We start from the raw sequence: 16,125 nt of genomic DNA, 5'->3' as shown, positions 1-16,125 counted from the left end.
ATCTATCAACAGTCTTTTAAATAAAATTTAAAAGTCACATTCTGTAAGGATAGCACTAGCTGGCCAGAAACTCATGCACAGAGAACTCCTGTATCCTATTAAATGTGAACAGAACATGCCCAGAACAATTGTGTTTCAAATATTGTTCTTACAGCAACTTCTGTTGGTTAAAATTTTTAGTCTTACACTGGACCGTCCATCAGATCACTTAGAAAAATGTGGAGGCAAAAATGAGAGTGTCAATAAAAACTAAGATATCTCTAATTATCCATTGTCATTTTCCACCTCTTTCTCATGTCCTTCTATTCTTACTCTCCTAATTTCCTTTATTACTCAGTGTCTCAGACACTGTGCTATTTATTTTATGCCAACATGCTCTTCTGAACAATGTCTCGATTTTTTTCCCTCATACCATTACACTAAAGTAACACACAAAACATATTAGGAGAATATATACCAGATTATGCAAAAATGGCTGTTCATATAAGTCTTCATTACTCTCTGAGATATTATTTGGGTTATTTTTTGACTATCATGTATCTGTAGTGCTTAAAAGAAAAGTAAAATGCAAAGTTCAGAACAATTACCATATCACTATTTCCACCAAAACATGTAGTATTTAATGTGATATATTAAATTATTTAATGGGATATTTTATAACAGTTGATTTAAGCTTTTAATTTATGTATAAGATGTATTGATTCTTGAAAATGAAATTACTAGTGATACTTGGTTTTGCCAGCACAATGATTTTGATTATAGAACATAATTTTTAGTATAGGATTTATTCCAAATACATGGACATGATTTCTCTATTAAATTCATTTTAAAATCCTAAAATTGTGCACTTCTTACCAAGAGTGAATGTTTTATCTCCAGGAATTTAAGAAAGAAAACTATTCTTACTTTCCAGATACTACATCCTCTGAAATTGTCCTTTTGCACAAATAAACTTTGTGATACAGCCAGCCTATTCTGCTCAAGTTTCTTTATTAAACTTTACAGACAAAAACAAATGTTCTGCTGTTAACATTCTGATCTAGAAAGGAAAACACTATAATATCCTCCAAGGGCTACTATGAAGTCATAATTATGACATGAAGAATAAAATAAACCTTAAGTGGAAGTAAGGTAGACTGATACTCAAGTTCCTGAATGGTCCTAAGTACTAAGATATTGCGGGGGATGTAAATAAAACCTGATCATGTGTCTTCTATTTTGGGTGGATTTATTTGAAAAGTGACTAATCTCAATAGCTGTTAACATTATATTTCATATTGGTTGAATCAAGTGGTTAATCCAGGAATTTTTAAATTCTTCCTCATGACAGATGGTATAACAATTTATTTCTTCAATATTCTTTGAGCTACGTGATATTATATGCCTTGCTTTTAGCTAAAGAAGTATGAAAGAAATTGATGCATGCTTCCGCTAGAGAAGACTCTTGGTTACCGTGGTACCATTCTCCATTTCAGTTCCTTGATTACAAAAATATATGTTGAAATTAAACCCCATGCCAGTAAACTATGGCAAACAATACCACAAGTTAATCTGAAATGCTTATTCAACTCTATCCATCTCTTCCTCCCCTTCTCTTCTTCTCCCCCCACATGTGTGCTGTGGTATGTTTCTGTGTATGTATGGTGCATAAGCATAAGTGCACACCTATAAGACTAGGAAGGACATATTGTGTCCTGCTCTATCTCTCTTCACCTTATTTCCTTGAGATAAGATCTCTTGCACTGACAGGAAGCTTCCAGTTTGGAGTAGACTGGTTAGCTAGAATGTCATCTGCCTATCACCAATGCTCTATACTGGAGTTATATAAATTTATGGTCAATTCTTCCTTTTTAGTTGTGTTTTTTACATAGGTACTGGAGATTTGAACTTGGTTCTAGTGCTTAGACAACACGTGCTTTTAACCACTGAGCTGTCTCCCCAACCCCTAAATGTTATTCTTAAATTTTCAAAAATAGGCTGTGTTTTTCTTCCCCTTCTTTCATTATTTATGAGCTTCTGTTTCTTTCTTAGACATTTAAGTTTTTAAATAGTGAATATTGGAATGCTTCCTGACTCCAACACTTAGATATTATTAAATTTAATTTGAATCAAGAATCAGACTTTAAAACAAATTAGTAATTCAATAAATGGGTAAACAAACAGAAAGATTATAAAGTACCGTTCAGGGATTTCTCTACTTTGACTATTAGCAAGTTAAATTCTCATGTACTGTTCTACTTTGTTGTATATTGCCCACATAATGATACCCTGGATGACTCTTACACAATATGTGTTGCAAGACCCTAGCCTACCACTTCCTTATTCATTAAGAATATAGGCCATTCTTTAGACTCCCGAACTAGTCATGTTGCATATTTTAACAATTAAATATAGGTTTCAAACATGGTAGCCAATTTTGTAAGAAAATTATTCACTCAGGTTAGATTAGAATCCTTAAACATAAAATTAAAGGAGATTAAAGTAATAAATTAAGAGTAGGAGATTTATGGTGAAAATAATAAATTACTCTGATTACATCGCCTTCTAAGTATTTAAGAATTAAACCATCCCTTTGATTAATGTAAAGGACAAGTAAAATATGTCACATGCCTGTATGTGGATGTGATTGTCTCCTCTTTGCTTGTGAGATACAAAGGATGTAGCACTTACATCCCTCAAAATTTATACACTGAAGCTTAATGTCAAAATGATGATTGTAGATGATATGGCTTTAGGATATGACTAGATAAAAAATACAGGACCTCATGAATGAGGTAGTTCCCTTGTCAAAGAGGACCTAGACATTTGTTCATCCCTCCAGGAAGTTAAGATACAGCAAGAAAATGGAGACTCACCAGAAACTGATTCTCTTGGTGCTTTGATCTTAGATTTTTCAATCTCCACAGGAACAAATTTCAGTAATTTTTAAGACATATGTTTTTAAAAACAATTTTAATAAACTAAATGAATACTGACAATAAATCCTAATAATCACAGACACATGGGATTCAAACTTTATGCTAATCTATTTCCCTTCATTGTTTCATTTGTACATCAGAGGGCACCGAGTCTATTGGAACCATTAGGAATGACAGCCCACAAGACTTTCTTGCCTCACTAAGTAGGGAAATAATGATATTTATTTTTAAGTTACTTTAAGTGATTATACTTCTAAAAGAACTACTTATAAACAAGTCCTTTTTCTATACATTTGGAGATAAAACTAGAACAAGGATATTTTTATTATATTCTCTTTATTTGTCATATAATCAGTAAATTTAATTTGCAGCAGCATTAAATCATTGGAGAAGCATATTACTGAGAGTGGTTTGAAATTATTCAGAATGAGTTAATTTCTTATGTCCAAGGAAACAATAAAACCTCGATTTTGTAAGTAATTTTATATGTACTATACTTAACTATAAAGAGATTGTTACTTTTAATGAAATGCAAAGAAATCATGATATAGAATATAGTTATAAAACTCTGAGAACTCAAAGTCTTATTTGTAAATCAAGAGTTGAATTTGATTATTATATCTTTGCCAAATATCCTAGATTTGGTAAAAAGCCCTATCTTATTATAATTTCTTTTAATGTGATTTCTAATAATTTAAACAGTGTAACATCATACATAATACATGTCAATGCACTGTGCCAATATAGGATGTGCTATAGCTGTACTCCTCTTTTATATTTAAGATGTATGAACTCAATACATCCTGTTAACCAAGGCAGCCAGGAAGATATTTGTGAAGAAAGTTAGTTCAGTACTCCCTCTCTAAGTTAACTGTTTTCCTTGGTATTTGAGAATATTTCTAAACTCTGATTGGGTTACTGTTAATATATACACCTAAGGGTCAGAATCTCATTAATTAAAAGATACATGAGAGTTTTATAATAATGAATGTACTAAATGAAATACTGTAAACAAGGAAGAGTAAGCTGTGACAAAGGAAGCAAGCAGAAAATATTTAAAAGACCTACATAAAGGAACATTACTATATATCTTTGCCCACTCTGAAGTCAAACAGTGAAATATATGTAATAGTGATACTGATTGAAGGATGTATGTGGACTGACAGTTTATTGTGCCTGTGGGAGAAAACCTCAAAATCTAATCAAAATTTTAATGATAGTTCAAAGTTCAAGATGCTTTCAGAGGTGATCCTCTCTACCATTATTTAAAAAGCATTTGAGGAATTTGAAAGCTCTGGAGAAAGGAAATACAGGCTGGCAGGAAGAAATCCCATCTTGTTGGGTCTCTGAAAGAGCGGAGGACTGAACACTTGTAAACACGGTACCTTGAGCAATAGTTGCCTTATGGCTTGTAGTTTGAGGCCAAGAATAGCATGATAAACTTAGAATGTGTTTATCTCTTGGCAGCTTCAATTTACTTGCAAGCTGGAAGGGACAAAGACCAACAATTTTCCACCTACAAAGTGCATCTAAGCTGGCAGCAAGCTCAGCCAGTAAGTCAACTTGTGTCTTCAGATCACAGCCATTCTCAAAGCCAGATGGACAGCTTTAGAACAGGAGTGATCCAGCCAATATCTCAAGACATTTGTGGTTGTAATGTCCTGGATTGGGATGTGGGGGTGGGAAGAAGCCTTGGTTTGGAGGCTTCACTTATATCTAGTGTTATTTTAAGAGAAAAGCAGTGTGTGCAAATTTTTATAATGCCTTGTTCCTTGCTAGTTGAGACAGGTATAAAGGCTTTTAGCATTTTGGAAAATCTTGTGTTTTCTCTCAAAGATTCAAATAGCTAAGCAAGTTCTTTTTCTTCAATATTGTTTGTTTTCTTTGGGGTTTCTTTTTATCATCTTTCATCATAGTAAAAGCATTGTATCTGTTTCATTCACTGACATAAATGTCAGTCATTTAACGATGAAAAGCCAAGGTAGAATTCTGAGTTTTATTTTGAATGTGCTTAATTTAGTGTCAAAATTAATTATATGAGGTGTAGTTGAGAAAATAGGAGCTTAGATGCTGTAATTTTCAAGACTGAGCAAAGGAACTTCTTGTTACAAGGTTTGAGACATCTGCCGAAGTTGGGTTATTTGTGTTTTAGGGGTGTTATGTTTCAAATTACAGAGATATTTTGAGTTCATAAAACGAAATTCTTATTTTAACCCAAGGATAAAATTTCACTTTAATACAATTCTCTTCTACTTCAAAACAAATTATTTACCTGAATTTATTCTGGAATACTGATAAACCCTTTTGGTGCACAGACAGTTAATTTTATGAATACAGTGGGCTTCTCGTATGAAAATAAATTAAAAAGAGATAATAAATATTATAATAAAAATAAAGAAATGGTTTGGTCCTTTCAATAAGATAATGAAACAAAAAATATTCAATAATTTCAAGCTGAAACTTAAAATTGACTGATGTTTATCCAACCCCAAAACCTATGTTTATAAACATAGGTTTATAAACAATCTACACCATATGTGTCATGTGGAACAAGACAAATGACACTTCATACTAAAAAAAAATAACCTTTACAAATTTCATAAATTGTGAAAAGAAAAATAATTACTCATAACAAAACAACTTAGAAATAGATTTTAAGTAGCCCTGTAAGTGACTCATCTTTATTTTTTTCCAGGCAGGGGCAATTTAACATATAAAACATATATTTTAGCACATAAAGCTATCAAGCAAAAGTAATTCAATAAAGCTTACCAAATTCAAGTTTGTTTTCTTGCTACATATCCAGAATAATTATTTGTTCCCTCAAAAATTTATTGTCTGTGGACTTCAACGATGCCTGATGCTAGAGTTTAAGAACTCATACAAGTGGATAGCAATTTCTTTTTTTATACTTTAATTACTACTCATATTTACATATCCATCCCCCATCCCCTTGCCCTCTCATCCTCCCATGTTCCCCACCAACTCCCCCAACCTACCCCCCAACTCCTTCCCAGGGATAGTGAGACCCTCCAGGGGGACCTTCATAGTCTGTCATATTTGGGGGAGGGCCTAGGCCCTCCTTGCTGTATCTGGGCTGCAATAGTATCCCTCTATAGGGAATGGGCTCCCAAAGTCCATTTGGGATAAAGATTGGCTCCATTGTTAGAGGTTCCATAGACTGTCTTGGCCTCCTAGTTGGCACACACATTCAGAGGGATTGATTTGGTCCAATGCTATTTCTCCAGATTTATGACTAGGGTCCCCTTTCTTAACCTGAATCCCTGCATCCTTAATTTGTTTCAAAGATTTATTCTAACCCAGGCCAGTGTTGCTCTTTTTTCCTGTAGTTGTGAACTCATAGTCTATAAGCTTACTGTTTCAATCACACCACTGTATAGAAGAGCTGTCTAACTTCTAATTTATTTAACAAATGGTCATGTGATAGAACACATGGAATTTTGTCACTCTTCTTCCAATTAGGACTCAAAATTGACATAGAGCTTCCTTACTGTTAAAGATGAATTAATTCTATCCAAAAGGGAATTGTTTAAGCAAAATTAGTTGTACTTGTCATCAAGGTACTATTCTTTAGTATCCATGTTTAAATTCCTTGTGATCTCATACCGTTAATGAAAATCAGAATTGAAACATTTTTTTATGTTTATAAGTCAAGGTGTTCATGTCTTGTTTGATTTGCAGTGTTTTCTTTGCCTGCTATCACTTATTTCCATATCTAACTATCAGAGAACTGACAGCTTCAATGTAAATAGTATTACAATTCCTAAAGAGAAAACTGATCAAAATGAATCAGAACCTATGGGGAAGACAGGTAACCAAAATGCTTAAAATAATTGTAAAAATATTTGTCAATAATATCAACAAGTTTGCCAGAAACAGGAGAAGAGAATCAGTCATCAGTAATCACCTCCCCTCTAGATGCAATTGATTCTGGGAAAGTCCAGATGCATGCATGGATTGGATGCTGGGAGAATATTCCCAAGAAGGAAGGAATGTTGGAATTTTGGTGATGATTTCTCTTAAACAGTTCTTGGGAAAACATGTCCTCATAGAGGTAAAAAAAAAAAAAAAAGTGGTACATTTACACAATAGAGTACTACTCAGCAGAAAAAAACAATGAAATCTTGAAATTTGCAGGCAATGGCTGGAACTAGAAGAAACCATTCTGAGCAAGGTAACCCAGTCACAAAAACCAAACCAACAAACATGGTATGAACTCACTCATATATGGATTTTACACATAGAGCAAAAGATTACCAGCCTACAATCTACACCACTGGAGAAGTTAGGCAACAAGGAGGACTCTAAGAGAGACATACATGGTTCCCCAGAGAAGGGGAAAGGGACAAGACCTCCTGAGCAAATTGGGAGCATGCGGGGAGAGGGAGCTAGGAGAATGAGAAGGGGAGAAGAGGAGGAGTGAGGAGGACATAAAGAAGCAGGAAGGTTGTGTAGGGGGAAGAACAGAGGTGAGCAAAATTAGAGATACCATCAGAGAGGGAGCCAATATAGTTTTAAAGAGAAATCAGGCACTGGGGAAATGTCCAGAGATCTACAAGGATGACACCAACTAAACATCTAAGCAATAGTGGAGAGGCTACTTTAAATGCCCTCCCCTGAAAATGAGATTGATGACTAACTTATATGCCATCCAAAACCTTCATCCACCAGCTAATGGAAGTAGAAGCAGATAACCACAGCTAAACACTGAACTGAACTGCAATCCAGTTGCAGAGGAGGAGTGATGAGCAAAGTAGACAAGACCAGGCTGGTAAAACCCACAGAAACAGCTGACCTGAACAAGTGCGAACTCTTGGCCGCCAGACTGACGACTGGAAAACCAGCATGGAACTGATACAGACCTCATGAATATGGGTGTCAGTGAGGAGGCCTGGGCAATCTATAGGGCCTCTTGTAGTAGATCACAACTTATCCCTAGCATAGGAATGGACTTTGGGAGCCCATTTCACATAGAGGGATACTCCCTGAGCCTAGACACATGGGGGAGGGACTAGGCCCTACCCCAAAGGATATGACACATTCTGAAGACCCTCCATGGAAGACCTCACTCTCCCTGGGGAGTAGAAATGGTATAGGATTGGTAGGGTGTTAGTGGGGGGAAGGGGAGTAGGGGAAAGAGAGGGAACTGGGATTGACATTTAAAACAATCTTGTTTCTAATTTAAATTAAAAAATGGAGAAAAAAAGAGTAATTTAAGTTCAAGTCCAGAAACAAATGGACTGTAATAGTACCCTGACTTCATCCCTAGACAAGGGGATGTATCAGCATTCTGTCATAGTCACTATATACTGAGAAGGATGTGATTCTGCCCATGTTCACAGAGCACGTTGAAAAATCACGGGAAGTAAAAACAGAAAATACATTATGGTGACGATGGCGCCAAGGGAATTCAGATCTCTTGAGGAGAGTAGATTTTCCTGTGTACCTGGAGTATTTTATTGAGTTGTTTTATCTTCATAGACTGAAATAAATATAGAAACTTTAAAGATTGAAATGATGAAAAGTCTCTTCCATCCTTGGGGCCAAGAAAGTGCTCCTGACAACAGCCTTTAACTTAAGACAGTGAAACCCAGTCCAATAAGAAAGATTAAGGTGACTGGAATGTAATTCCATCACTGCCCAGTACAAGCAGCCAGCAAACACTTTCCATTTAAGAGCTTCTTGCTGATGAACAAATAGCACTAAGTCCCTGGAGGGTTATTTTAGCCTTCATGCCTTTGCACAAAGATTCCTCAGATAACCTTGACATAGACCTTTGTTTACACTGAGAACAGGTCATCTCTATTTGAGTATGATGAGAAATTGAACCTACCAATGTAGATTGGCCACTTGGCCTTAGAGCAGGGCACTGAAGGAGGTTCACACATTTACCAATGTTTCTCCCTGGCTGTGTTTTATGCTAAAAAAATATTTCTCTCCCCAGTAATATTTAAGATGCTTAAATTCAAACCACAGAAGTGCAAAGACAATCTCAAACTCTCTGTTAGGGGCCTATTTATTTTATTTATTTGTCTATTTATCTGTTAATTTTGTGTGTAGAGAATTTCGACCCAGTTTTATATTTTCCCTTTTTTTTTTTTGACTTATCCATCCCCCGACCCCAACCTGTTTTAGTGTTTTACCTTAGATGATTTCCATTGAAAGTAGCCAATGGAAAAAGAGACATAGTAGTTCATGTAGAAAACACCAAATCTTTAAAATTATTATAAAATAATTATAATTATATTCAATACATTTTTCTGAAATTAAAACACATTGTACCAGTACCAGCAAGTCCAATAAGTACAAACAAAGCCATTCAGTGTTAATTTGTTGAAGACAAACCTAATTTTATTTGATAATTTTGAAAAAAATTTACATTAATGGTAGATATATGGTATTACCACCTTTATACTATTTCTGAAAAATTATAATGTATCATATCTTTAAAGCATTATTTTAAATGCTTAGACTCTTCCTGTTACAATAGAAAACTATATCTATAGATACACATACATCAGGAAACTATTTTCATAAAGAATACAATTCATTTATTTATTTTTTATTTATGTCTATCATTTTAAAATTCAGTATATCTTTATACATTAGTATATGTTTGGTAGTCTCATGAGAGTATTTTATACCTTCAGACTCAGCATCTCTCTTCTGAGATCTTTATTACATTGTATTATTTTAGTCTCTTATCTCCATGCACATTGAACTCTCTCTACATGGCTCACTAAGTCCCTTTCCAGTTCATCCCTAAGTGGAATGAACAGATGTGCTAGCCCAGCACTGTGGTAAAATAATGTACGCTGTATATCTAAGTGAATGTTTCCACTCTCTGACACAGTCTTCTTAAAACCACTTAATGTTTAACAGGCTCATTCTCCCTTCAAGTGCCCCATCTGAAATCACTGTCAGATTCCTATATGAGGATAACAATAAACAAGCTTCGGGTTTTATCTCGTGTCCATCCATTTATATTAACAAGTGATTAAGAGGGTACAGAGTAAAGTCACTGAAATTATTTTGAAAAAGGAGTACTGATCAAATAACACTTTGCTGGAAACTCAAATAATTAATAAATTTTACATTTAGTGAAAGCATAAGATTTTTGAAAAGGGCATATTGGTATGGTGGAAATCTTTATCTATTAATCACTGTAAAATAAACTTTCATAAAATTAATCTAGAGCCCAATAATAAGAAGGGTGACTGCACAGTCCTCCTTGTGTATCTCTATAAAAGCTTCATCACTGGCACAACACTGTTAACAGCTCTGTGTTATGTGGGTGTAAGGTGAAAGCACAGAAAGTGTGCAACCTGAGAAATCTTTGCACCATTTGTTGAATTCTTAATATGCCTGGAATTGTGCTGGACAGTTATCTTATTTAAACCCAAAATGATGTTCTAAATTAGATATTGAACTTTTGCAGAAAAAATTGATGTTTAAATTCCCATGGCTTGCACAAGGGGATAATGACATCTAATTTGTGTTGAAGGAACACAAGATAGCTATTAGATCACATGAACATGAGGAATAAAGAACAACAAGTTTGATGTGTGAGCTTTAATATGCAACTCAGAGAAATGTAAGTCAAGGAGCCATATGGAAGAAAAGGGAATTATTCCCTGAAGGTTGACTTTTCGTTACTTAGTTAGAGGAAAAGCAGAACATTTCATCATGGTTGTTAGGTACATTAAAAGACTTCAAGCCCTTTCCACAGTTATTGGTATGTCTAGAACACTAAAATATATAATTACTTAAGTGATGGTATTTCATTATTAATGCTTAGTATGGCTGTATGCTATTAATTTTGTTTACAAATGAAATATCTTATTGCTCTTTGACATAGGCATTTCAATGTAATGGTATGTTTCTGCCTAATAAGAAACATAAAGTAGTCACAATTTCCAGAATAAAATGTAGCTTCTCAGAGAACTATCAGTATAGTTTTGTTGAGTTATACCTCTTCATTTACACAGACATGGAACTAGCTAAATAATCTTCAGCTCTTCCAGATGTTAAGAGGTGTATGTTGATTGAAAGTGTTGTGACAAATATTTTCCCATGTGATCCACATGTTTTCACACTCATGCTGCACATAATGTGCTTGTAACTGCATGCTCATGGAAGTGGTAGAAACGTAGCCACTTACCTCATGTTCAGCTTACCTGGCAACAAAGGGGAAGGCATTCAATACTTTGATTCATTATCACATTATGGAAGAAGAGAGAAGAGAAATAAACACAGATGGGTGGGAAAGGTGGGAAGGAAGAAGGGAAGGGAGATGAAGAGAAGGATAAGAGAAGGATGAAGAGAAGGGGAGAAGGGAAGAGAGGGAGAAGTGAGGGAGAGAGCAAATTAGCTAGAGCATTAAAGTGAATGATAAAAACTTAAATATTAAATTTAGATGATAAACTCTAAAGATTTGTTTTCACATTTGTTAGATAATTAGAGCTAGTACAGTTCCTTACATGCCATGTGTAAAATGGAAAAAGTATTTAGCAATACTTTGAAAATATTTTTTTTCATTAAAATGAAACTGTGAGCAATTGTTTTAAAAGAAGGAATATATTAAGTATTTTGTTTCCTTTTATTGAAAATAGATTTTCCCTCATATAATATATCCTGATTACAGTTCTCCCTCTCACTAACTATCCCAAATCCTCCTCACATCCCCTTCCATTTGCATTTTCATTAGAAACTAAAGAGGCTTCTAAGAGATAATAATAAAATAAAATAGGATCAAACAAAATTGACACAACACACAAGCAGAAGCAATAGAGTCAAAGAAAAAGCACAAGAAACAAATACAGACACAAAAAACCATTTGTTCACACACTAAGAAATCCCACAAAAATGATAAACTGGAAGCCATAATATATATGCCATGGACCTATGTGATTAAAAAGAAAGGAAATACACACACACACACACACACACACACACACACACACACACACACACACACACACACACAATAATAATAATAATAATAATAATAAAATAAAATAAAGTAATTTTTTAAAAAGTCCTGACATGAAAATATCCAAAGATGCTATTTGGTTTGTTTGTTTTCTGTTGGGCATCTGTTGCTGGGCATGCACCCTACCCTATGAGTGGTTCTTTTTCCCAGTAAGACTACCTTGGAAAATAGACAAAAAAGGAATTTTCCTTTGCAAGTGGTTATCAAATGGAGATAGAGTCTGGGTTAGGGATTGAGGCATGTGTTCACCTCTCCTTGTAAGTCTAGGACCTCATTGGGTTCAGACACTTGCAGGGCCAGTGCATGTTATCTCAGTCTCCATGAATTCATGTGATCATGGATCCTGTTGATGTAGAGAACTTTGTGTCCTTGACGTCTTCTATCCTTTCTGGCTCCTATGCTTTTTTATACCTCTTCTTTCTACCCACCCCTAAATCCTCTGAAGGGTGGGATTTGATGGAAACATCCTGCTTAGGGGTGAGTATTCCAAAGTGTCTCGCTCTCTCCATATTTTACAAGAGTCAACTGTGATTTAATCTGTAGTACTCTTTCCTTGTGTTTGGTACAAAAATGGTAAGAACTGCGATGTCTTCTTGATGGGTTTTCACTTTGATGACTATTATGTGTCCTTCCCTGTCTCTTCTGATTGTGAATTGATGTCTATTTTGTGAGACATTAAAATAGCCATTATGAGGCCACTTTGCTTCTTAGGTCCATTTGCTTATCTATTCCCAGCTTTTTACCCTGCCTGAAGTGATTTCAATCCTTGATGTTAAGGTGTGTTTCTTGGATCCAAGAGAAGGATGGATTCTGTTTGCACATCCATTGTGTGAGATGTTTGATGCTGAGAGTTATAATGAGCAGTATTTGTTGATCCCTGCTATTTTATTCTTTCGGTGTGTGTGTGTGTGTGTGTGTGTGTGTGTGTGTGTGTGTGTGTGTGTGTGTGTGTGTGTGTGTTTCCCCCCTTTTTATTTACCAGCCAATAATTATTTGTGGTGTTTTGTTGTTTTGTGTTTTTGAGGTGTGGTAAAACTCTTTAGGTTTGAGTTTCTTTCTAGTAGATAGAAATTTCTAAATTTGGTTTTATTGTGGAATATCTTATTTTCCCATCTGTTGTGATTTAAAGTTTTTCTGAGTAATCTGGTCTTGTATCTGTGGCCTTGTAGAGTCAGCAAAACATCTGTCCATTCCCTTCTAGATTTTAGAGTCTCCACTGAGAGTCAGGAATAATTCTAATAAGACTGCCTTTCCATTTTACTTGGAGTTTTTGTCTTGTAGCTTTTAACGTTCTTTTTTTCTGTAAGTTTGGTATTTTAATATCATGTACTGAGGGGACTTTTTTCTGGTCTGGTTTATTTGGTGTCTCTGTGTTTCTTGTACATTTATTGACACCTCCTTCCTTAGGTTAAGGAAGTTTTTCTATGATTTTTGTAAAATACTGTGCCTTTGGCCTGATTTACTTCTTCCTCCTCTATTCCTTTTGTTTGGTTGGTTGCTTCCTTGGTTTGGTTTGGTTTTGCTGTCCTGTAAATAACTTTGTAGACCAGCAGTCATCAAACTCAGATATCAGCCGGCCTCTGCCTCCTGAGTGCTGGGATTGTATACATGGGTCATCACTACCAAGCCCTATTCCTATAATCACCTGATTTGTTCCTTTCACAGTGTCTCAGGTTCCCTGGATGTTTTCTGCCAAGACTATGTGAAATGTAAAATTTTCTTTGAAGGATACATCCATTTCTTCTCTGGAGTCGTCAATGTCTGAGATTCTCTCATCAATCTCTTGTATTGTGTTTGTGAGGCTTGCCTCTGAGGTTTCTGTTTGAGTTTCTAAATTTTTAATTTCCAAATTTCCCAGTTTGGCTTTTCTTTATTGATTCTATTTCTGCTTTCAGGTATTCAATTGTTTTATTAATTTCATAGATTTCTCTAAGGGATTTATTAATTTTCTATTTAAGGGACTCTATCATATTCATAAAGGCTATTTTAAAATATTTGTCTTGTGTTTTCTAAAAATAATTCCCCAGTGTCACCCCCAATTCTGTAGCAGAACACCTCCTGCAGCCTTCACCTTCTCTCAGGCCCTGTGTCCAGTGATCACATTTATCTCCTCCAACCTTCCTTCCACCTCATCCTATTATATCAGTCCACAACTCTAGCAGGCATTCCCTGGGAATCGGCTTACAAAGCCTGTCTGAGAAGCAAGTAGACAAGTGAAGGATACAGGCAAGCTTCAGATTTTTACTTTTCCTCCTCTTCTTCACATCCAATCCTCCAGGCTTATCCCCAGCTTTGTAGCAGACTACCTGTTGTAGCCTCTCCTCACTTGCTATCCCCATTCTAGGATACTAAGCAGATCTTGATGGAACACTCTGCTTTTTACCCTCCTGTGAATGCCTGTAATCATCAGTCTTCCATTCTAGCTCATCCCCATTCCTAAGTGTCGGCTCCCAAAACCTAGAAACATATTTTGCACAGCACCAAAGAGTTGCCACACCTAACAGGATTTCAGAAGTCCCTACATGGCAACATACAAGCACCTACCCTCTTTAGAAGCAGAAAGCAACAGAAAGCAGGGAACAAAATACCCGCAACAAAGATAAGACCATATATCAGCACCTAGAATTACAATTATCCTTAGCCCAGATGAATAGGCACCAATGTAAAAACATAACCAATAACTACTTGGACAGAATGTCTCCACAAGTGCTCTACAAACCTCCACAGTAGACCCTATAATATGGTAGATATCTCTATCCATGTTCTACTATCATTGCATTCTAATTTTACCCAGATAAAGGAACATATTTTCTCATTTTAAGAAATGGAAAATATTTGAATCAATATGTTTAAAATTTATTTTTATGTTATATAATGTAAAATATTTTTATTTTAAAATTTTTTGTGTTATATAATGGTAAATATTTTTATTTAAAAAAAATTATGTTATATAATGGTAAATATTCTATAAATTTTCATATTTTATATGTAGTAACAAATCTTTAAATCTTCAAATTTCTTTCTTTTTTTTTGGTTTTTTTGAGACAGGGTTTCTCTGTGGCTTTGGAGGCTGTCCTGGAACTAGCTCTTGTAGACCAGGCTGGTCTCGAACTCACAGAGATCCACCTACCTCTGCCTCCCGAGTGCTGGGATTAAAGGCATGTGCCAGCAATGCCCAGCTCAAATTTCTTAATATGAAGTGATCTCTAAAATTTAGAATTTGATTATTTAATTATATACTTAATTAATATATGGGTTATCTTTTACTGAGTTACATTTGATATTAAAAATCAAGATGAGGGTCAGCCTGTAAGAGCACTTGCATGATTTGATCTGAGAACCTAGATCAAAAAGCCAGATATGCTGACAAGAGTCTCTCACCCCTCCTCTTCTCTGATAGGTAGCAGATGGCAAAAAGACTCCACTGGAAGTTGGTAGATATAGCACAGTGGCAGAAACATCAGGAGCAAGTCTGCCACAGAAACAAGGAAGAAAGCCAAAGCCACCGACTGAAACTGCCCTCTGACTTTCACAGTTATGTGCACAGTCACACACACAGAAACCAACACACATAAATAAATCTGTAAAAATTAAGACAAAATACTTTTCACATAATACATTTTATTCTTATATATCCAAAAATTATTTATATGATCCTTCATTTCTTAAACTTTAAAAACAGCTATCTCTGCTGGAAAATGTATTCTATTTTCTGTGAAAATGTAAATCCATTAAATTGTGTGCGTGTTTTGGAAGGTGGTACACATGTGAATGTGTGCATGCCTATAAAAGCCAGACATTGATGTTGGGGTCTATTCCTGTTGGGCCTAAAAAGACTCAGATGTGAGGCCCGGTGTAACCTCCTGAGCCTGACTTGAGTTTGGCAAACTGTCTTTGGCCTGTAACTTCCACATGGGAGTGATTCAGCAAGATCTGATGCAAAAGTACCCCCTGCCTAACTACCTGCCAGCTTGGTGAAAAATTATTAGCCCTTACTCCTCACACCATCTTACACCATCTTAAGATTCCCATCCCCTACCTCAACCGTATATAAGTTCCTGCCTGTTGAAATAAAACCGAGATCCTGCTTCAACAAGTATCCCAACTCAGTGTGGTTCTTTCCGATTAGTAGGAGGGATTCTGGGTCGTCAATACTCACCATCCTACTCAGCCCCGGGAAGAGAACGGCTGGAC

The sequence above is a fragment of the Cricetulus griseus genome, chromosome 2 (genome assembly GCF_003668045.3).
Source record: "Cricetulus griseus strain 17A/GY chromosome 2, alternate assembly CriGri-PICRH-1.0, whole genome shotgun sequence".
NCBI classification, from domain to species: Eukaryota; Metazoa; Chordata; class Mammalia; order Rodentia; family Cricetidae; genus Cricetulus; species Cricetulus griseus.
Note: the sequence above shows the minus strand (reverse complement) of the source record.